A 23,075-nucleotide genomic window follows, 5' to 3' on the forward strand; every position below is an offset into this window, starting at 1 on the left:
ATGGGAAGGCCAGTGGTCTGGCTGCAAGCCGGGATGTTGCCTGGGCTTTGTTAGTGATCTTAAGTATCAGAGATAAATGCCACTAGTGAAATCTGTGCTGAAGCTGAAAGCAATATGTGAGGACATTGAAGGCCTAGCTCTTTCTGTACAAAGTGAGAAAGCATCCTTGATTCTATGCTTGGGCTGCAGTATGAACTAGAACTTAAGCAGACAGGCTTTTGAGTCCAAGTGCAAGGGTCTGCCACAAACTTGAAAGGTTAATTTAGCTCTGCTCAGTTACATGACTCTTAGGGTTACTGCAAGAGCTGAATGAGTTGATCTATGCAGAGCAATTAGAACAATGTCTGTCACCTTAAGGGTTTGCTATTGCTATTTTTCTGCTTACTCCACTTAGTATGCTTAGGTTGACCCCTTCAGATGATTTATTTATCCCTTCAATCAATATTTAGTGAGTGCCTATGGTGTTCCAGGTACTGTGGACAGTGATCCATTTCCTTTACAGTAAGCCTTGGCATGGTCATCTGGAAACCCTTTTGCAATCACAGCTATGCTACTTACTATGGAAGCAATAAGTAAGAGAAGAAACCGCTGACCAGTGCGCCTAGGCTGGCAGATCCCTAGGCAGCGTCTCTTGATCTCCATGCTCCCAGCACGGCCTAGGAAGAACAGAGGCAGAGGACATGGAAGACACAGCATCAACTTGACCAGATGCTCGTCCCCTTCCCCAAACTCCCATTCACCCTGGAACTTTCACGTATTCTCAGGTAGACGAGGAGGTTGGATGGAGGACAGTCGTAGATGAAGGGGGAGGTGTAAAGAAAACCTGCAAATGGCCAAGGTTATCTTTCCAGCCAGTGTGGCAAGATGAGGTTCTAAATAGAATTAAATTGATTTAGAGAAAATTACTAGGGTAACGCATATGAAATTGATGGTATGTAACAATTTTGACTTACAAAACATCAATTTCATATGGTGTAACCTGTAAAAGGTACAATATTTCTTGTCTCCTCAGTTTGTTAAAGTCATATCTGCCACACCTGTTTTAAATTGTTCATTGTCTCAGAAAAACTCAGGTATAAGAAATCATCGTCATGAGGATTGGGCCTGAAACTGAAACATGAAGACAAATTTGGACTACCTATGTTAGAAATTTGATGAATGCCGTCTCAAAAGCCCAGATAATAACTGACACGTGGAAGGCTTATTTATTCTACTCTATAAGCCAACATTAACTAATTGTATTTTCTTTCTTTGTTCATTTTCTAACTGGATCTTAGTAATACTTCACAAAATAGGTTTATTAAAACACTCAGGAAGATTTGAGGTCTCCAGAACTTCTCAGGGACCAAGGTAAATGTTGGGCTGTCTTCCTTGCCAATTTCTTATCTTTGTTAAATATTTAGGTATATCCTCATCTGGTTGGATCCAGAGTATAGATTACACATTTTAAAGGGTGACTCTCTATATCACCAAGATTATAGACATTCCATCTAAAATGCATACATGTCTTTTCTAACAGGTGTACCCAGTGTCTTAGCAAATTCCTCACCTTGAAATTTACTTGAAGAGTATAATTAAAGATATACATAAAGATTTAAACACAAAGGTTATATTAGTGAGAGAACAACAACTAGGATAATTTGAATGGGGTTAATTTACAATGGTATGGATGACTTATAGGAAAACCACAACAATGGTGCAGGTACCCAGGGCTTCCAGCAGCAGCAGAGCTGTCACCATTGGGCCCAGTAAAAAAGGACAAGGGAAGGACTGGTTAGGAGAACTGGGAAGAGAGGACTGTGTAGGGTTGGCCACCTTGAGGATAATGACTTTCAGTTGAGGAGCACAGCTAGCTCTAGGAGACCTAACAAGGAAGGAGCCAGGATGAATGCTCTGATCTCACTCTTGTCCTTTCCTCAAGTCTCCTGCTGGGCCTTTGTGTTGTCTGAACCTGACAGGAAGCCAGAGAGCAAAGGAACAAGTTAATGTACTCCCTAAAGAGAGTGGAGCTGAGAGTGGGATAGAGAAGAGTAGAAGGTAAATCTGGACAAATAAACAAGAGATTTCCAGCACAAGATATTCATTGCATCACTGTTTATAATGACATAAGATTAGAAATAGTTTGAGGGTCCCAAACTAGGGAAATTTTTAACAATTTAAGGTATATATACCAAGTGAAGTGCTTTGCAACCATTACAAATATTGATGTAAAAAAAAGCTCACAAAGCAACCTGTATAACGTGCTTTATCTTTTGTTGTAAAAACTACATATGGACATAGTTTTTACATATGTATATATACACATAAAATACATGCATACACATTTATTTTTTAAAAAAAGGCTTAAAGTATATGCACCAAGATGTTAATGATGGTTATCACAGGGAGAGTAGAGTTACATATAATTTTATGTAGGTGGGTTTTTTTAAGCAAGGAAAAATTTAATATAAAAAATGATTAACTATAGAAGGGAATTGGACTACCAAGGATTCAGCTAGTAAGAAACAAAGAGAACTCTAAAGAATATAAGAAGGGGGAGTTCCCCGGTGGCACAGTGGTTAAGAATCCACCTGCCAATGCAGGGGACATGGGTTCAAGCCCCAGTCAGGGAAGATCCTACATGCTGCGGAGCGTGTGCCACAGGTACTGAGCCTGTGCTCCAGAGCCCGTGAGCCACAACTACTGAGCCCATGTGCCACAACTACTGAAGCCCACGTGCCTAGAGCCTGTGCTCCACAAGAGAAGCCACTGCAATGAGAAGCCCGCGCACCGCTACAAAGAGTAGCCCCTCCTCGCAGCAACAAAGACCCAATGCAGCCAAAAATAAATAAATTAATTAATTAATTTTAAGAAAAAGAATATAAGAAGGGCATATATAAGGAGCAGCCACAACCTCTAAGTCTGAGATAGAAGGCTTAAGGACCCTCCCTACCCACCACCACAGGATGGCAGGGAAGTTACTGAGTTGCTGTGCTGTCGAACCTTGCTCAAAATCTGCTCTCTAGGCTTCTGGGGAAGCCAGAAGCATTCTGTTGCAAAACCACTGGAGGGGTCAGGTGGGGCCGTTGGGGAAGCTTTTGGCCACAGGAGCCTGCCAAGGCAATACACTGGAACAAGGGAGAAAAATCCCTCCCACCTGCAATGAAACTCCAGCTTCCTGTACTGATGAAGTTTACCACAGGTGTCAGCTGGCAAAGGCAAAAAATGTATCTCCATTTTTGTAGAACAGGGAGTGAACTATGAATTTGAAGCTGAAAGGCAATAAGTTGACAACTGGCACACACTCTAAAACCTACCACCTAGGGGTACTGCATATGAACACACACCGACATGTATATGGTTTTCCGCTATTTTCTCTTGGTAGATGCTGTGTGCATCTTTCTATGTCAATAAATATAGATCTACATCAACATTTTTCATTGCTGAACAGTATATATATATATGCTTCGCTTATATAATTGATTTCCATTTAAACTGTATCCTATTTTTACTATTATGAACAATACTGTGTTGAACTTCTTTAAATAATTATTTTCTCATAATAAATTGCTAGAAGTTGATTTGTTAGATTCACAGTTCTGTGTTACATTGACAGGGGTACCTGTTGGGTGCATTATTTATTTGATTCAGAAAAAAAGTGCGTTTTTCATTTTATGTATTTCTCAAGAATGCGTAAAAAAGATATAACCCGGACATCTGATCTGGAATCCAAGTTAAATAAGGTCAGATACCAAAGTGGTTCCAGGAGGAATTTCCCTGAGAGCCGTGTGTCCTGGCCGAGAAAGCAAATTGTCAAAGATGGCACTACTCAGGCTTTTCACTAAAGTAGCATACAGAATTTTTTTTAATTAATAAACTTTTTCAGAGCAGTTTTATTTAGGTTCCCAGCAAAATTGAACAAAAGTACAGTGAGTTTCCATATACTCCCTGTCCCCATGCATGCACAACCTCTGCCACTGTCAACGACGCTCGCCAGAGTGGGACATTTATTACAATCAATGAACCTAAATTATCACTCAAAACTCACTCTTGGTGTTGTACATTCTATGAGTTTTGACAAATGTATAATGACACGTATCCACCATTGTGGTATCACACAGAATCATTTCACTTCCTTAAAAATCCTCTGTGCTCTATTCATCCCTCCCTCTCTGCTAACTCCTAGCAGCTACTAATCATTTTACTGTTTCCATAGTTATGCCTTGTCCAGAATGTCAGATAGTTGGAATTCCACGATATGTAGTCTTTTCAGATTGGTTTCTTTTACTTGGTAGTATGGATATAAGTTTCCTCCATGTCTTTTCATGGCTTGATAGCTCATTTCTTTTTAATATTCCATTGTCTGGTTGTACCCGTTTATTTATCCATCTTCATGCTTCTTTTTGGCACTTATGAGTAAAGTTGCTATTAAACATCCATGTGCAGGTTTTTGTGTGGACATAAATTTTCAGTTCATTTGGGTGAATACCAAGGGGTGTGACTGTTGGATCATATGGTAAGAGTATTTTTGTTTTGTCAGAAACTACCAAGCTGTCTCCCAAAATGGCTGAACCATTTTGCATTCCCACCAGCAATGAATGAGAGTTCCTTTTTCTCCACATTCTTACCAGCATTTGGTGTTGTCAATGTTTTGGATTTGGGCCACTCTAACAAGTGTGTAGTGGCATCTCATTTTAAGTTACAATTCTCTAATGATGTTGAACTTCTTTTCATGTGCTTATTTACCATCTGTATATCTTCTTTGGTGAGGTGTCTGTTAAGAGCTTTTGCCATTTTTTAATCAGGTTGTTTGTTTTCTTATTGTTGAGTTTGAAGACTTCCTTGTATATTTTGGATAATAGTCCTTTATAGATGTATCTTTTACAAATATTGGCTCCTAGTCTGTGGCTTGTCTTCTTATTCTTTTAACAGTGTCTTTCATGGAGCAAAAGTTTTTAATCTTAATGAAATCCAGCTTATCAGTTATTTCTTTCATGGATTATGCCTTTCATGTTGTATCTAAAAAGTTATCATCACCCAAGATCATCTAGGTTTTCTCCTATGTTGTCTTCTAGGAATTCAGAGTTTTGTGTTTCACATTTAGGTCTGATCCATATTTTGTTAATTTTTGTAAAGAGTGTAAGGTCTGTATCTAGATTCTTTTTTGCTGTTTGCTGTTGCACGTAGATGCATCATTTGTTGGAAAGACTATCTTTGCTCCTTTGTCAAAGCTCAGTTGATTTTAGTTATGTGACTGTACTTCTGGGCTCTCTGTTCTATTCCATTGATCTCTTTGTCTTTTTTTTTTTTTTTACCAACACACACTATCTTGATTACTATAGCTTTATCATAAATCTTAAAGTTGGGTAGTGTCAATCCTCCAATTTTGTTCTTCTCTTTCAATATTATGTTGGCTACTTTGGGTCTTTTGCCTCTCCATACAAACTGTAGAATCAGCTTTTGTCTATATCCACAAATAACTTGCTGGGATTTTGTTTGGAATTGCATTGAATCTATAGATCAAGTTGGGAAGAACTGACCTCCTGACAATACTGAGTCTTCCTGTCCATGAATATGAAATATTTCCATTTGTTTAGTTCTTCTTTGACATTTTGTACAGTTTTGTAGTTTTCCTCATAAAAATCTTGTACATATTTTGTTAGATTTACACCCAAGTATTTTATTTTGATGGGTGCTCATGTAAATGATGAGTTTTAAATTTCAAATTACACTTGTTTATTACTCATATATAGGAAAGTGATTGATTTTAGATATTAACCTTGGATCCTGCCTCTATTCTGTAATTGCATATTAGGTCCAGGATTTTTTTTTTCTCGTTTAACTTTTCCGGCAGAATAAAATAGGGTTGTTTTACTCCTATTCTCCAGCAAAGCCCCATCCCAAACTTATTAACTATTTTGGATCATCTGGATAACCCTACTCAATCTTCAAATCTCATTAAATATCTCCTCTTTATAGAATCATTCTCTAGCTCTTAGATTAAAGAACCCCTTGTTTTATGTTCTTACAGATCCTTATTCTTATCATAATACTAACACTTTACTTTGACTATTAATTAAAATTCTCTCTGCCTGACTGCAATGTAAAGTTCATTGAGGTCAAGGACCTTGTCTGCCCTGTTCAACACTGATACATAGCATAGACTCCCAATGAATGTTTGTTGAATGAATAAATGATTGTACTTCCCTTCTGACCACCACTGAAAAAAGAACCAAAAAATCCCCAGAATTATCCTGTATTTATCACTCAGAATCAAATCAGGAAACTAAAATCACTTGGAGTATTTAAAACAGAAGGAATTTACCACAGTGAGTTGGTAACACAGGAGGTAGAACAGGCTGAGAAGTGGAACAAGGAACGGAATGTGGATGAAGAATGTCATCTGCCATCTCAGTAAACAAAGGATGTGGTGGCCCTCAAGCCATCAGCCACTGCAGCTGCCCCTGACTCTGCACCCTGAGAAGGAATTCAGGAAGGAGAAAAGCAGGATACTGGCCCTAGGTAGTTAAGGTGCATATCAAAGGAATGATTTGGATGAGCCCAGACTCTTGCACCTTCCTATACAAAGAAAAGCGCTACATTCATTAACTTGAGATTTCTGGTTTTCCTTAATTAACAGTAATCTTTTTTGTTGCCAAACTCCTATATATCCTGGCTCCTACCTTACCTCTTCAGGGTAGTCCCTCAGAGCTATGTGAGAAGCCGTCTTCTGGGCTCAAGTCCTCAGCAGGTCCACTGAATAAAATATAATTCTCATCTTCTAGGTTTCGCATTTTTTTTTCAGTGACAGGAAGGTATCTCAGATAATAGTAACAGCAAGAAGCTCTTAGGACACTCAAGCTGGAGGGACAAGAGGAAGAACTGATATTACAGAACCCAGGGGCCCCAGTTTATGTGGGTCAGAAGTCCAACTACAGTGCAGCTCAGCTGGGTCCCCCTTTTAGGGTCCTCGCAAACCCTAAATCAAGGGGTTGGCAGGTCTACATTTGTTTGTGGAGGCCCTGGAGATGAATTTACCTGCACAGTCATTCAGGTTGCTGACAGAATTCAGCTCCATGCAAGTATAGAACTGAGGTCCCTGTTTTCTCACTGGGTATCAAATAAGAATGATTCTCAACCTTTAGAGGCTCCCCACATTCCTTGTCTCATGGCCCCCTTCTTCCATCTTCAAAGCCAGCAATGGCAGATCAAGTCTTTCTCATGCTTCAGATCTCTCAGACCCATTCTGACTCATCTGTCCTCTTCCCAGACAGAGATGGTTCTGTTTTAAGGGCTCATGTGATTAGAGTGAGTCCACTTTGATAATTCAGGACAATCTCCCCATCTCAGGTCCATAACCTTAATCACACCTACAAAGGCCCCTTTGCCATGTAACATTTAATTTTTTTAAAATTTATTTTATTCAAGTACAGTTGATTTACAATATTGTGTTAATTTCTTCTGCACAGCAAAGTGATACATATATGTACACTCTTTTTCATATTCTTTTCCATTATGGTTTATCACAGGATACTGAATATAGTTCCCTGGGCTATACAGAAGGACATTGTTGTTTATCCATTCTATATATGATAGTTTGCATCTGCTAATCCCAAACCCCCAGTCCATCCCTCACCCACCTCCCCTCCCCGTTAGTAACCATAAGTCTATTCTCTATGTCTATATAACATTTAATACTTTTACAGGTTCTGGAGATCAGGGCATGGGCATCTTTGGGGGCCATTATTCTGCCTCTCATTGGCCAAACTCAGCTAGAGTCTAACTGACATAAGGGCCTAGGAAATAGGTCCGCAGAGCAGAAGAATGAGGAATAGATCTGAGAGCAAAACAGGCTTAGGATCACCATATTTTAAGATAACAACACTTTTTCTTCTCAAACTAGGACTGGCTTAACATAACTGGCCAGCTCTCTAATTGCTCTCAAAAATAATGAATTAGACCCATTTACCATAAAAAAAAACTAAACAGTGATAACACACCCTGCAATGAGATTAATTCAAATATAATGCAGTTCTCAATTGACTTCCATTATCCTTCCAACCCTGTTTCTAAAACGGGGGCCAGTTAAAATTCTTATCTTCTGCAGAGAAATGAGGTGAGGGCTAGGTCAAACAGGGAAACAGCAGAGAATTCCAGTCTTAAGAAGTACAGAGGTTGAAAGTGAGTTCTTGCGTGTATGGTATATTCTTGGCTCAATCTCCCTGGATAAGCCCATCGAGATAAGTGTCAACTAACCCAGAGATTCCTGGAATCTTTGCTGCTATCCCAGAAGACTCAGCCCATCACAGGACCCAGAATTGTCTCCAGCAATATTTATGTCAATAAGCTGCCACCAGGTGATATAAGACTTCAGCAGGGACCAGGATAGTTTGAAATGGTACAGCTGTACTCCTAGAATTCTCAGTTACTCTATTCTGTATGGCTTGCCCTCAATCATTTCATTAAGCACACTGTAACAAGACTGTGCATCTCATATGGCTTAAGTTTTTGGACCCTGCAAGTCAGAAAAGAGGTATTTACAGTGTTTTTGAAGTTAAATTAGCATTTTTTGTAAACATCGTCCAATATTTCCTTGCTTCTCATTCACAGCCCTGTATAGCAACAATATTTTAAAAGGAACTTCAACTTCCCTTTGAAAGTTTAACACTTCAGCATTTTTCCTGGTTGCTCAAGCTTGAGTTCTTTTCTAAATTTTTTTTTTTTTTTTTATGCGGTACGCAGTCCTCTCACCGTTGTGGCCTCTCCCGTTGCGTAGCACAGGCTCCGGACGCTCAGGCTCAGAGGCCATGGCTCACGGGCCCAGCAGCTCTGCGGCATGTGGGATCTTCCCGGACTGGGGCATGAACCCGTGTCCCCTGCATCGGCAGGAAGACTCTCAACCACTGTGCCACCAGGGGAGCCCCTCTTTTCTAAATTTTATTTCAAAATTTACACACAGCAAAATTTACTTTCTTTGGTGTACAGTTCTATGAGTTTTGACAAATAAAGTGTATACCACTGTCACAATCAAGATTCAGAAGGGTTCCATCGTCCCAAAAAGACTCTTTTAGGCTGCCCCTTTGTAATCAACCTCTCCTAACCCCTGGCAACTAATGACTATCTCTTTTCAAGAATGTTATATAAATGGAATTGTATAGCGTATAGCCTTTTGAGTCTGGTTTCTTTCACTAAGCATATGAGATTTTGAAATTTATTTATGTTAGTGTGTATATCAATAGTTCATTCCTTTTTATCACTGAGTTGTATTCCATTGTACGGGGTATTCATTTTCTATGGCTGCTATAACAAATTACCACAGACATGGTGGCTTAAAGCAACAGATATGTATTCTCTCACATTTCTGGAGGCCAGAAGTTGAAATCAGTATTATTGGGCCAAAATCAAGTGTTGGCAAGGCCTCTGGAGGCCTTAGCAAAGAATCCTTTTTTTTTTCTCTTCCAGCCTCAGGTGGGCGCCACCAGTACTTAACTTATGGCCACATCACTCTGATCTCTGCCTTTGAGGTTGCAGTACCTCCTCTTATACCTGTCTGGAGTTAAATCTCCCTTTGCTTTCCTCTTATAAGGATACACGTGAATCTTTCTCTCTCAAGATTCTTAATCACATGTGTAGTCCTTTTTCTGCCACATAAGGTAACATTCACAGGTTTCAGGGTTTAGGACATGGTTGTCTTCCAGGGTGCCATTATTTGGCCTTAAACATATGGATATGTGGAAGATTATTTATCTATTCTCCCATTGAAGGACATTTGGGTCACTTCCGGTTTGGGGCAATTGTGAACAAAGGTGCTATAAATATTTGTACTTAGGTTTTTATGGGAACATAAGTTGTCATTTCTCTTAGTTACGTAAATACCTAAGAGTGGGATTGCTGGGTCAAATATTAATACTTGTTCAATTTTAAAAGAAACTGTCCAGCTGTTTCCAAAGTGGTTGTACTATTTTGCATTCCCACCAGCAATGTGTGAGTGTTCTATTTTCTCCATAACCGTGGCCACGCTTGGTGTTGTCAGCGTTTCTGATTTTAGCCATTCTAATAGGTGTGTAGTGGTATTTCCTTGCAGTTTTAATTTGTATTTCCCTATTGACAGTGATATTGAGCATTTTTAATGTGTTGAAATTTCAGTGTTACGTCATTTCATGCCCTCTTTCAGTTGGCTACATTTTTGTTTAGCTCTTAAATGTGCTTTAGTAATGATTTGGAAATAACCACTTAACAGGCAAAATCTTAGATGTATTACCTTCTCATGAAATTAAAACTACTAACTTTCAATGTAGAGGAATTCTAACTCTCAAAATGACTCAACACAATATTCATAAAATATACTCAAGGTACAGGGCTTCCCTGGTGGCGCAGTGGTTGAGAGTCCGCCTGCCAATGCAGGGGACACGGGTTTGTCCCCCAGTCCGGGAATATCCCACATGCCGCGGAGCGGCTAGGCCCGTGAGCCATGGCTGCTGAGCCTGCGCGTCTGGAGCCTGTGCTCCACAATGGGAGAGGCCACAACAGTGCAAGGCCCGCGTACCGCACACACATACACACACACACACACACAAAATATATATATATATACTCAAGGTGCATGGTTATTATGAGATTAGTAAGATTGCTAAAGAGTATGTCTATAATAGACGTGTTCTTTTTCACCTTTATGAACCAATTTGGATTAAGAATCTATTGAATATATGCACTGTAATAATTCAAAAATGTGGGTGTAATATGATACATCTACCTCAGGAAGTCTGTATAATTAGGTCTTCAGGGCATGCATGGACGTGAAGTCTAACAAACTAAATTTGCTCAGAAGCAAGTTTCTTAACCATGGAAATACTTCCTCTGAAACTGCCAGAAACTCCGAATATCATCAGGGTCTGCTGAGGCACCTGGCTAGTAATAAGAGCCATTTGAATACAAATCCATCTTCTTTCAAATGCCAAAACTCTCACAGACCAGTTCATGCATAAAATATGCTTTCAGGCTTCCAATATCTTCAGGTTAATTTTCTGTGCCAAAGAAGTGAAAGAGATAAGGCAACTACTTCAGGAGGCTTAGAAGACAGGGGCAGTGAAGATCTTAGTACAAAGGACTCAAGTTGAGCGTAGAATTTTATTCTTTTTTTAAAATCATTAGAATATTTTAGTTAGCAAAAATAGTAGCAGAATGGTATCCCAGTACACTTCTCACATATATTAATAAAAATAATAGTTATAGTAAGTATCTTTTATTGCATGTTTACATATTCCAGATACTATTTTAAGTACTTGGCATAAAGTAATGCATTTAATCCTTACCACTACCCCAAGAGTAGGTACTATTTTTGTTCCTATTTTATGGTTAAGGAAACTGAGACATAAAGACATTGAGCTCAAGGTCCCAATGGAGGAGAAGTCAGATGGAGATGGACAGGCTCCACTTCAGGTGACAGCTGCTGCCCAGTAGCTGATATTGTAGCTGATGACCAACTGATGTCCTGATGACCAGCCTGACCTGTAGAGCTTTTTGAAATTATGATCCCCGGGCCCCAGCTCCAGGGTTCCAGCTGATCGGTCTGGACTCTGCATTGCTTTTACCTAGGTTCCCTAGGTGATTCTGAGCATTGACTGGTTTACCAGCATCAGGTCGGTTTCCACTGGTGATTTAGCGATGCCTTTTTGCTGGTTCCAAACTGCCCTGCAGAGAGGTCAGACTTTCCGAGGATCCTTAGTGAGTTCCTCTTCATGGGGATGAGGGGTTAAGACGACACATATTTCGGATCATAGACATGTAATTTGTCGGATGCAGGTTACTACTTCTTTTAAAAGTTTCAAGTACAATGAGTAAAAGTTAGGATTCATATTTTACTTACATATCATACTTCTCATACCTGACTTCACCTTCCATTAACATTTATTTTCATCGTCATCCACATTATGCATCTATATTTATTCCTACAGTAAGACTTGTAATCTCATTATTTACTTTCATGGTTTCCCCCAAATGCCGGTGATAACCAAATTTCCATTTCTACCCCGGACCCTGAACTCCTGGTGTGAATATCAAATGACGTATCCGACGCTTCTTCCTGAGAGTGCCTCTGACTGAACGTGTCTGAAAGCCATCTCCACGTACCACCCCCAACCAGACCTGCTTCTTCTCCTATGTTCCCTTTCTTGGTGATTAGTCCCACCACCTGCTCAACCACCCAGTAACGCAACCTCGATGCTGGAAGACATTTGGATTCTACTCTTTCCCCCACTTCCCATCAACCCACAGTCACCTACTTCCCATCTCTCATGGCCTCTCCATTCCCACTGCCACCACCTCAGTTCACGCCCCCATCACCTCTTGCCTGAACATTGCAGTGGTCTCCCAGCCCCCTATCTCTGGACTATACTACTGCCTGAGTGCTGCTTTCTCTTTCTTTTCTTTCTTTTTGTCGGAGAAAGCGTACACTTTTGAATCCACTTTTTTTTTTTAATGTTATATGTGAAATATACAGCTTAGTATAGAGAATAATGTAATGAACGGTGTTCTGACTACCAGTGTCATCAAAATCTTAACATTGTCATTATCTGCCATTTTATTTAAAGAAATGAAGATATAGATATAGATGTAGATTTCATTGTAAATATAGATATAGATATTTAAGCCCACTTGACTAACTTGTCCCCCATTCCCAAGTCCCTCCTTCCCCAGCATATTCTCGTGAATTTGCTGTTATCAATCTCATGTATGTTTTCTCTAGATATTTATGAATTGATTAACAATTTAAAGCATTGCTTTGTAGGTTTTAAAATTTGACTAAAATGACGTCTACCTTACATACCCTCTGCAACTTGTTTGCCTCACTCAATTTCATGTTTTCTTCCTGTTGACATACGTTGCCCTGATTCAGTCACATTAACTACCATGTGGTACTTTGTCATGTGACTATACCACAATTTATTTATTTATTCTCTGTTGAAGGACATTTAGGATTTTTTTGCTAATGCAAACAGTTTGGCATCCCTCTCTTTGAACAGATTTTTGAGAGTTTCTCTAAGTTATATTCTCAGGAGTGGCATTACTTTCCTGGTCTCCTGAGCCAGGGAGACAAATAGTTTCCTGCCGTCCTTTCTCTACACTGCTGTCAGAGTAAGTTTTCTGAAATGCACATCTGATCCTGTGAGTCCCCTGCCTAAGTACCTTTGATGGAACAAACCCGCCGTTCCTCAGTAAGACTCAAGGCCCCTGTGCTCTGCCCTGCCTTCTTCACCAGCCTTCCCCCACTCCTCACACCAAACCCTGCCCATGTCCAGCTTTCTCGGAACTGCTCCCTGCTTCCCCACAGCCTGGGTTCATCCTGTCTCCCACCCACTTACACTTTCTCCTCTTTCCTGGATTGCCCTACCCTCAAACCATCCCCTCTCTCCTTCCTACTAGGAAACACCTAATTGTTTTTCAAGGATCACCTACTCACTGAAACCTTTCCTCACCTGCCAGAGGTCACCAGTTTGAATCCCACCCCCACTACTTACTAATGTGGGCAAATCTTTAAATGTCTCTGAGCTCTGGTTTTTGTTTTTGAAGCAGAAAGAAGCAGTTTTCTCATCTGCTAACCAAATGAAGATAATAATAATGCTTATAACATATGCATATCAGGAGGGTTAAATTTGATTATTGATATTAATTACTGAATTTGATATATTTCCTTAATATAGAGCATTTCATTCAATGCTTGACAATAAATATTATCTCGTTCATTTCTCTACTAAAGATTTTATTAGCATTATTTCTTTTTGTTGCTATTAGTTATTTCTTTACATAGCTCCCTCCCTCTACTAACAGTCTGAGACCACGTCTAATTCACCTTTAGCTCACCTTTAGAGCCTGGCATAGAAAAGGCACATAAAATAGGTTAAGTGAATAAATGAATGATTAAAAGAATTAATTTTGCCACTTGGTTGTTGCCCAGGGAAAGGATTTGCTTTAAGGAAAAAAAAAAAGGATGAATTGAGAGACTGGGATTGACATATATACACTAATATGTATAAAATAGGTAACTAATAAGAACCTGCTATATAGCACAGGGAACTTCACTGTATGGTAGAAACTAACACAACATTGTAAAACAACTATACCCCAATTAAAAGGAAAAAAAAGCATCATGTTTCCATTGGTTTTGCTTCCTTACAATCTTATTGAGGCATAAATTAGTACTGAGAATTAGTACTGAAAAGGCGGTGATCATTTCTGAAATCTGAAGATCGATAAATATAGATTCACCAGTAGAAAATGCAAATATAACTGCTTCTGACCTGGAAGGGAGAGAGATTGGAAAGGAGGGGCGGGGACAGTGAGACTGCATTCTTATAGCCTGTCTGTCCTCCTCAGCACTTGGAATCCAGGGACCAAACCTCAGGACTGGGTCCTGCAGGGCTCCTCTAACATTCTGTGCTGCCAGGCAGACTGGCCTCTCCTCTTTGTTTCTGCTCGGTTATGCTGTGCTGGCCACGCTTCTGTCACCTGCAGCACAGAGGCCCTCTCTGCACCCGTGGGTGGTGAAAGCCCAGAAACAAACTCCTGCTCGCTGCTTTCCGCTAGCTGATTTCTCTTCTCTGCATCCCCTAATCCCACCTTCAGCAGCCATCCTGCCTCATAGAGACAGTTCTCCTGAAGCAGATGGCCACTCTGACTTCTGAAATTCAAATTTAACTGGACATCCTGTATTTTCTGCTAAATCTGAGGGAAAGCTCTTAATTTCACAGATGGTAAATCCTACCCCAGCCCCAGGGTGGTCCCAGTTCTAAATCAGTCATGATCTTCTTACACCCCTTGCTTAATGATAGGTCTGATGATTGTTTATTATCCAGTTATGATTAATGAGATGAAGAGGAAATTTACAGAGAAGAAAAGCCTTATGAGAAATCCCTATATTTTCCCTCTTCTTTCTGCTTCGAAAACAAAAACCAGAGGTACAATAGTCATCTTTTCACTAGGAGGCAACAAACATGAGGAAAAGAATCATCCAGTCCAGTAGTTTTCAAAGTGTGGCCTAAGGACTCCCAGGGGTCCTTAGGCCTTTTCAGGGCATTTTCAAGGTCATCTTTTTTCTAACTATGTAGCTATGTGAGATCAGATTTCCTTCATATACTTCAACCAAATGACCATGGCCCAACAGATTGACTGCAGGAGATGTGAGAATCTAGTTATTCTTTATTAAGTCAGACATTCAAAAGATTTCAAAACAATGCCAATCTTCTCACTGATTTTTTCTTTTTGTTTTGAAAGTATAGTTATTTTTCACAAAATATGTTAATTTGTAATTGGCTTATTATTTTCAAATGAATTAATAAATAATTTTTGAAACTTATAATTTCTCTAACACAGCAAATATCAATAGATATAACCACATAAACAAAAGCTCTTTGGGGGTCCTCAATAATTTTTAATACTCTAAAGAGGTTCTGGGCCCAAAAGCCTGAGGTCCACTTACTCAGACAATGGTCATAACAGCTTAATCTATTCAACCAATGCCAGTAGCCACAAGCCTCTGGGCTTTTTGTAATGAGAAAAATTATCCCCTATTTTTTGACTCCTCTAATAAGATTTTCTGTTATGGCAGCTTATCACAACCTCAAATGATTTATGAGCTAACTCAACAATGAGTAGTAAATATTTAGATTCTTTGATCTTGAAGCTTCATAATTACAGATAGTATCTTTGTGCTCTTTTTGTCCATCGCATTTGACTTTCCGACCTCTTCCTTTGTGACACATCATAATTATCTTATTCCTATAAAACACCTGTGACTTCTCTTAAGCTCCTAACCCTTACACCTGCACCTTTGTCCACTGAGCTTCCATTCACACAGGATTAGCCATGAGGCTTAAGTGTTACCCTGAACAGTTATATAAAATACTCTTTATCCTCCCGCATTTTAAGAACAAAGACATAACTTCCTGTCACCTCAACAAGAGAAAAAAAAAAAAAAAGCAAAAATCTTTGATACACTTTCAGTTAGCAGTATTAAAGCTTAAATAAGATATAAATCTGGTCCTGATTTTCATGAAGCTACTCATTAGGATACTTGAGCATGGAGGAAAGGATAAAAAGTCTTGTGTTTGGGATTGCTATGCTCCTAAAAAATGTGTAACAGTATGAAATTCTGCCTTAGGCCATTAAACTGATGAGAGAACCCACTGTCTATATATATATATATAAATATATATATATATATATATATTTTTTTTTTTTTTTGCTGTACGCGGGCCTCTCACTGTTGTGGCCTCCCCCGTTGTGGAGCACAGGCTCCGGACGCGCAGGCTCAGCGGCCATGGCTCACGGGCCCAGCTGCTCCGCGGCATGTGGGATCTTCCCAGACCGGGGCACGAACCCGTGTCCCCTGCATCGGCAGGCGGACTCTCAACCACTGCGCCACCAGGGAAGCCCTGTCAATATATTTTTAAAGCTCCGTGTTTGTGCTGGAAAGAGCATACAACAACTATATTCAAAGCCTGTAGTTGCTTATATGTAAAATGTAGCAAATCTGGCATTAAATGAAAAATTGTCAACAAGCTTTTTCTATTCAGAGAGCTTTTAAGGACTAGTTTAAAAAGAAGAGTCAATTACTGTCTTTATTTTGCATTCGAAAATAATCTTCATAGACAACTCACACATCGTCCCATATACTAATAAGAAATCTTGGGAAAACTGGACTGTTTTTAAACATCAATCTTTTTTTTTAATTGTGGTAAAATAGACATAACATAAAACTTACCATCTTAACCATTTTAAGTGGACAGTTCAGTAGTGTTAAGTATATTCATATTGCTGTACGATGACTCTCCAGAACTTTTTCTTCTTGCAAAGCTGAAACTCTATATTCATTCCACAATAACTCCCCATTTTCCCCTTCCCCCAAGGTTCTGGCAACCACCATTCTGCTTTCTATAAGTTTGACTACCTAGATACCTCATATATGTGAAATCATATATTATTTGTTTTGTGATTGGCTTATATCACTTAGCATAATGTCCTCAAGGTTCACCCATATTGCAGCATGTGTCAGAATTTCCTTCCTTTTTAAAAACTTCAGTATTCTATTGTATTATTGTAAAGACCTATTTTAGGCTGTTTTGATATAAATGAGAAGGAAGAGAGAAATGCACTGCTTTGAGAGGAAGAGAGTTTTTCTTAATCAACATTAACTAAACTATGTATATGTGTACACACAGAGTGTGTGTGTATTAAAATTGTAATTGCCACTATAGGATAATGAAGTGAAGAGATATTCAGAGGTAACCTTTAACACTCCAAATAATGCAAATATTTAAATACTATTTGGAGAGAAGAGAAACTAAAAACCTGAAGCATCCCATCACAGGCAGCGCCTATCATCTCCCTAAAAAGGCAGTATAGAGAGCACTTTCTCTGCCCATATGTGGCCCACAAAGAATTCGGTAGCCCTGCTCTCCCCGGGGACTTTCTTTTCTATAACGTTTATACGGAGGAGGGTGGCCCCAGGGTTCCAACAGAGCTATCAAACAACACCTACGTTTTCAAGATGATGCCAGAGCTTAACAGTGATCCATAATTTTGTGCACATTAACCCATTAGCATGCTCAGGATATGAAAAAGAAAATTCATTCGTTGCTCAGTTATGAATTATTAGATTGGCTTCTATGAAACTGCCAATATCTTACTGTTTTGACCTACAAAAACAACCCTTTCGCATCATTCAACCTAACAAAATCCTACCGGTGTTTCTTTTCATCTATCAGAGAATTAAGGTAAATGCAGTCTTCTTTTAAAACAAAATGCATAACTAAGCAGTTAAGAGCGCGAGCAACAGATTCATAAAGACCTTGCTTTGAATCCTGGCTCTGTCTCTTTGCAGATGTGTGGACTTCGGCAGTTTCTTAAACTTTCCGGGCCTCCTCACCTGTAAAATGCAGGTAAGAATACTTCTCAAAGAGTTGTTGTGAGGTGGAAATGAGATAAGATGCATAAAGTGCTTAGTATAGTGCCAGGCACTTAGTAAGCTCTCAATTAATGCCACTCTTACTATTATCACAATGAAAAATTGAAGTTTCACAGATGATGGCTTCTGTAAAGTAAGGTAATTTCAAGTATGATGGTTAGACTCAATTCTGCTACTCTTAATGGAGAGACGCTGAAATCGTATCAAAGCACAACAGAGACCACAATCCTCATGGCTAATCTCCCAGGCATAGCCCAGTGCCTCCTGCTCTTCTTTCCAGAGTGCATGTCCATCAGAGATGGGAGAGTGGAAATGGCATGTCAGTGCTGCTTTTTTGTACTTCTGCGAGAGAATGCCACAGAATGTGAGAACTAAAATGATTCTCGTTTGGGATTTTTGAGATTTCTGCCACTCTGGAAATCGGCTGGCTTTCACTTGCTCCATTTACTGTGTACCAGCCAATACAAGATGAAATGCTCATGTCGTAATTGAAAAATTAAGGGGCTTCCCTGGTGGCGCAGTGGTTGCGAGTCCGCCTGCCGATGCAGGGGACGCGGGTTCGTGCCCTGGTCCGGGAGGATTCCACATGCGCGGAGCGGCTGGGCCCGTGAGCCATGGCCGCTGCGCCTGCGCCTCCGGAGCCTGTGCTCCGCGGCGGGAGAGGCCACGGCAGTGAGAGGCCCGCGTACCGCAAAAAAAAAAAAAAAATTAAGGATATCCCAGAGGATCCCCGCGCAGGGCACACGTCGGTGTTTGCCAAACAATCTGTTGAGTCCAATCGCAGGAACAGTTTAGAATAGTCTAGTCCTTGTGGAGCCCTACATCAAGGACACCCTACCTCAAGGACACAGGACAAAAATTCTGGAATTAACCGAGCCCCCATAGCAACTGTTGCCATGGGCTCTCCTAATCTAAACCGGACAGCCCCCCAGCTCCATAGTAGGTAAAATAGTCCCCATGTAGCAACCTTGTAGCACCCTGACCAATCACCTAACGCCATCCGCCAGCAGGAATTTTCTTTGTCTTGAGGCTATAAAGGTTGGCCACTAGCCCACAAAGGGGGTCGGCTCTCCCCGGTCTATCAGGAAGTCGGCCCGCTGTATCTGCAGCGCCCCTCACTAGCTCTGCTCTTCGTTCTCAGTAAACTCACTCTTTTCTAAAATACTTAGTGTCTGGAAATTCTTCCAACCCGCACGTGGACCACGACATTTTGGTGGCCCATACGGGGACATCTCTTGGGGGATCTCCTCCCCCGACCTCCTCTCCTCATTTCTTGGGACCCTCTTTGAACAGGCAAGTTACCATGGAAGCAACAGAGGACTCTGGCCAGGGCCACACCCTGGTGTGTTCCGAAGGCTCCACAGTTCACTTCGCCTCAGTAACTGCCGCCCAGAACGGGTGACGGTCCCTCTGTCTTCCTTCTGACTGAGGACAAGGCCAGCTGCATTCAGGCACAGATCAGGCATTTAAAAGCCATCAGGGCACCTGCTGCTTGAAGAATGCCGTGAAAGGATAAGGGGGTCACGGAACAGGCCAGGCTGTTAGAGCATCTGCCCCCAGCAAGACAACTTCCATGCACCGTGGGGCACATACTGGTTCAAGCAAAACACTGAGGGCTTCCCTGGTGGCGCAGTGGTTGAGGGTCCACCTGCCGTTGCAGGGGACACGGGTTTGTGCCCCGGTCCGGAAAGATTCCACATGCCGTGGAGCGGCTGGGCCCGTGAGCCATGGCTGCTGAGCCTGCGCGTCCGGAGCCTGTGCTCCGCGGCGGGAGAGGCCACAGCAGTGAGAGGCCCGCGTACCGCAAAACAACAACAACAACAAAAAACACTGAGCCCCCAGCCCTTGGCCGCTGCCTTCCCGGCAGGACTACGAGGCCGAGTCCTCAGCCTGTCTTCTCTGTTACTTTCACCTTTTTCTCAGTCTGGATTGACTTACAGGAGCCTAGGTGTTGCCTCTGAGCCATCCCAGGAGTGCCTTTTCATGTTTCAGGGAATTGCCAAATGGTGAGTCACCCGGTGGGTCCCGGGAATCTCTCTCTTTTTTTTCTTTCCCTGCCCGAGTCTCAAAGTGCCTTAGTCGCACAGTTTGTGCCTCAGTCTCACGGTTTGTGCCTTAGTCACACGCTCAGGGATCACCTCTCAGGGTCGGACGCGATTGTTGGGACGTCGGCCCATTTTGTGCCTTAGCCACATGGAGAGATACCTGGGACAAAGGGGACGCCTTTCTGTCAGCCGGTGACTCTCAGTACCCCCATTCTACGGCATACAGGCTAAGAATGGGTTCTGGTACGTCTCGGGAGCCTCCCACAGACTCACCCCTTGGCTATATCCTCAGGAACTGGAAAAATTTGACCCTGAAAATCTCAAAAAGAAGAGGCTCATTTTCTTTTGCAACACGGCTTGGCCCCAGTATAAACTGGGGGACCAAGAACCATGGCCTCTTAATGGCACAGTAAATTATGACATGATCCTCCCACTTGATCTCTTTTGCCGGAAACAAGGAAAGGACTCAGAGGTTCCTTACGTCCAGACTTTATGGCCCTTAGTCAGAATCCGGATCTGAAGGACTCATGCCACATGTGTCTTTCTGTTTCTGCCTTATCCTCCCGACCCCCTCTGTCTCCCTCTCCATCAGATCTCCTAGACGACCCTCTACTCGACCTCTCCTGTCCCCCACCCCATCAACATCTTTGCTTCAGCCCCTGCCCCTGCCTCAACCCACAGCTCCCCAACAGGCACTCCCTTATCAGGGCGAAAGCCCCCTCTCCCCGCCACACACAAGATCGAGGACTGCCCAAAGCCAGGAAACAGATTCTAATAAGCTTCCCTTAAGAGGAGTAGCAAATGGAGACACGGGCACTATTAGAGTCCATGTTCCCTTTCCCATGTCTGACATTTCCCAAATTCAAAACAAGTTTGGTTCCTTCGGTCAGGATGGCCACAATATTCTTTAGACCCTGGAGAAAATTGGTTAAAATAAAACTTTTTTTGAAATTGCGAAAAGAGTTCTTTTTGCATGTGCAATTAGAAAAGCTAGCCTGTTGAAATATTTTTTTCAGAATCCTGACCCTGAGAGAACAAAAATATGCCTAGAAAAAAGGAAAAAAGTTTGATGTTAACTCTTATCATGTCCTTGAGCTACAAACACAGCCCGCTTTGCCTGAGACTTCAGCCTTGGGTTAATTAGTAGAACTTCAAGCCAAGAAAAAAAAAAAGAGGCAAAGAGACATTTTAAATCTCAAGCGGAAACTATGAGATCCCTAACTGTCTGGATATATGTGTATGTCTTAGTATGTGTCTGTGCCTTTGGATAATGCTGCTGAGGTTAATTTGTAAAGGAGCTCTATTTAATTGGCTTAAAAGAAAAGTAAGCGCTTACAAATGAAACAATTCTAAATACAAGAAAAATTAAGCTAAATAAACTTCAGATTCACGTGAACTGGGGAATATTCAATATTAAATTAATACTTGGTATTAATGTTTAAGTTTGTTGATCTAACTAATAAAGACATGTCTTTCGAGACATCAACATTGATACTTTTATTGTGCCTAGGTTTAATATAAACTAAATAAGATCTTACCATATCTGTTGCAAATTTGTCAGCAATGAAAATAACTCAATGTGAAGAAGCTTTTAAGAAAAGAAATACAAATGAGATAAGAGCTTTGGGTGAACTTTTTAGGAATAATTATGTTTTAGGAATGTCTACTTAAGAATAATCTCTCCAGATATTCGACAACTTAAAATATTTAGAGTTGTGCTAAATTAAGTTGAAGAATGGAAGTTTATTAAATAACTAGTCCATTTCCAAATAAAATAAGATACTGAAACTTTAATTACTGAACACTGGCTTCCTTTTACAGAGAAACAAAGGTTTAGAACTATTAATAAATGTGTTTGGTGCTCAATGAGATATTTTCTGTAAGTAGCACATTTTTCAAGGAATCATTACTTGGATTTATGTTTACCAATCTACAAAGTACTGATATAAAGGACAGTTCATGGTTGCTTAAGGAAAGTAGGATGTGTGTTTTCAGTAAAGAAGTTATGAGGAATGGAATTACATTTTATTAAGAAAAAAGGAAGTAGGTCTAATTTAGAGTTGACTGCTTCTGAATGGAAAAATAAGGTGAGAGATACAGAAAGTGATAAAAAGTTTTGTGAAAAGTGGACCCTGAGGAAAGAGTCTTATGCATGGGCAGGATTGACTAAGTTTAGAATAAATTTAATTAAGTAAATGAATTTTAAAAGTAAGCTGGTGCAAACCCTGAATTTGGCTTTTCCTTCTGTTAAGAAGACAAGTTTTCTTAAACTGTTGAACTGCCTTTGTTAACAGATTTTAAATTTCTTTACTTCTTAAGTGATCTGTTCTGTAGTTGCCTTTGAAATCTTTTATTGTTACCTTGGCTAAGTAAATAACTATCGCTTCTTTAAGTGTTGTGTGCCACAGCAGTAACCAAGTTACTTTGTTAATTTTATTATAATCAGGTTTTAAACGTGCCTTCTTAATATGCCTTCTCAAGTCTTTTGTCATTATAGACACTTACAGTTTCACTCTAATGTCTTTGCAAAAATGCTTCCTCTTCAAGAAGATTTATAAAAAAGGACTTTTGGGGCTTCCCTGGTGGCACTAGTGGTTGAGAGTCTGCCTGCCGATGCAGGGGACTCGGCGGTCCGGGAAGATCCCACATGCCGTGGAGCGGCTGGGCCCGTGAGCCATGGCCGCTGAGCCTGCGCATCTGGAGCCTGTGCTCCGCAACGGGGGAGGCCACAACAGTGAGAGGCCCGCGTACTGCAAAAAAAAAAAAAGGACTTTTGGATAAATACAAGTTTCTGACTTGCAGACTATAATGCTAAACTCGGTAAGAAATTGAAGAATTCTAATGAAAAACCTTATGGCTTCATAAAGCTGTTAACAAAAAGAATTAATTACAAAGGACTGAATGAACCGGTAAATATGGTTATAATTTTATGGGTTCTATCTGAAAAATTACTGGTTTGAATCTGTGTTTTCCAGGTGCAAGGAAAATATTCCCCTGAAACTGATTCTGATTTACAGTAATTTGGTAAATTATACCTTTGTAAGCAAAATTGAAACATTTACCTTTTCCGTCTGTCTGCTCCCTCCAGA

The sequence above is a fragment of the Stenella coeruleoalba genome (assembly GCF_951394435.1).
Source record: "Stenella coeruleoalba genome assembly, chromosome: 2".
NCBI lineage: Eukaryota > Metazoa > Chordata > Mammalia > Artiodactyla > Delphinidae > Stenella > Stenella coeruleoalba.